The sequence below is a fragment of the Melozone crissalis genome, unplaced genomic scaffold, assembly GCF_028551555.1.
Source record: "Melozone crissalis strain CALT ecotype California unplaced genomic scaffold, PUWL_Pcris_2 ptg000034l_1, whole genome shotgun sequence".
NCBI classification, from domain to species: Eukaryota; Metazoa; Chordata; class Aves; order Passeriformes; family Passerellidae; genus Melozone; species Melozone crissalis.
The window spans coordinates 25,413,291-25,415,221 of record NW_026535812.1 but is presented as its reverse complement, the minus strand read 5'-3'; positions in this window follow the sequence as shown (position 1 = coordinate 25,415,221).

Sequence of the window (1,931 nt, the reverse complement as noted above, 5' to 3'; positions counted from 1 at the left end):
TTAGGATTTATGAGTTAAGTAATATGCTGCAACTATATCCAACACCTTGGTAATTGCATGTGGAAAGTTGAGAGATAATTTTAGAAATAATTCATTGGGAAATCCCAAGTGACAACTAAACCAGCATCTTAGGTTCTGCCTGTGGCTTCTCCCTTCAGCTCTGACTGTTTGAAGATGGAGTGGCAATTTGCAGTCTTGTCTCATTTGTGGACATACACATTTGTTCATTTTAATTTCTTTCTGCATTGCTTAATTGGATTCTTAGCAAGATTTTTTGTTTTACTGGGTTCTTCTGGCAGAAGAATTAATAATACATCTGAAGTTTAAGTGGATGTACACAGAGTTGTCTGGTCCTTACATTTTCCTCTATATTTTTTTCTGATTGTTAACAGACTCAGTATAAATTAAATTTTCATATATTTAAAAAGACAAGAAAGCTCTTTCAATCTACTCCAATTTTGTATCCTATTCAGTGATATAAGAAATCTGGCAAATTCAAGTCTTGCAAGTATGGAGAGGACAATTACAAATCTAACAATATTTTTCTGTCCCTTCTCCCTTCAAGTTCAGCCAGGAGCCTAAGCAGGTGCTCATCTGTAAATAAGCAAGTGGTTTTTTGAGTACCCTTTGCACGGCAGAGCTGTCACTGTGCGGGCAGGGCCTGCCCTCCAGCACCTCCAAACATTCCAGCTATTTCTGCTCTGCCAATTACACAGGAGCAGAATCACACCTAGGTTTTGCCTTTCGTGCATTTGAGACAGACAAATAATCCAGCTTCGTGATTCAGTACTAGGGAAGCATTCTATATTGTATTTTAGATTCCTAGCCAATGTGGCGTTTAATATTGGAGCTAATTTCTCATGTGGATGCTCCCTGTGCTGTGACAAAATGGCTCTTAAAACACAGGACTCCTTATTTTTTTCCAGTGGAAGCAGAGGCAGATTTTAACTGTAGAGGAGCAGAGAGCAAAATAAGGGCATGTTGTAATCATTACTGCATGTAACAGAGCAGAAAAATGCCCGTGTCTCTTTATTTCAGGACTCTGTGCTGAAGCTCTCACCTCCTGAGAGTGCCGAGACCCTTGCCTGGGCTGCTAGAGTCGACAGAACTCCTGCCCTGGCACAGAAACGAGCATATATTTTGTTTTCCTTTTTAAAATCTACTTTGCTCTCCACTGATATATGTTGAAGTTGTATGTTGTCCCAAAGTCGCAGCCAAGTTTCACCATTTTTACAGACACAGGTTTTTCAGGGTGATGTAGTCTGTCAGAATTCCCAGCAGTTACTTTGTCGACGCCCCATTTTTTTACCACGAAGCGGTTCCTTTCGCAGCTTTCTCCCAGCTCGTTGCCGGCAGTACGGCAGCGCCAGCCGGCCAGGTGCCTGTACAGAACGGGCAGGTGAGGGGGCACAGCCGGGGGTTCCCGATGGTGGCACCACCGCACGGCTGAGGCGCGGCTGGTGGCACTGCCGAGTAACAAGCGCGGAGTCCAGCACCTTTCCCGGCAGGACACCCGCGGGTCCCGCCGCGGGAAGCACCGGGCTGCCGCTGCCGCCAGCCGGGGGCCGGGGAGCGCTGCCCGCGGCTCTCCTCACCCGAGTGGCGGTAACGCGGCCGGCTCCTGCCCAGAGCTCACCCCGCGGGCCCGGGCACAGCCGGGACACAGCCGGACCCGCGGTACCTGCGCGGGCCAGGGGAGGGCCCAGGCGGGGCAGGGGCTGTGCCGGCGGCGGAAGCGCCGCTCCGCCCGCCCCCAGCCGAGCCGCAGGTGGGGCGGGAGCGGGAGCGGCACCGGCAGCGGGCGGTGCGGCTCTGCCCGGCCCTCCCCGCCCGGCCCGGCCCGCGCTGGCCCCGCGCCCGGCGGGGCTGTGGCGGCGGACGAGCCGCGCTCCGCGCCCGCCTCCCTGGCGAGCGGCGCCGGGCGGGCGGCC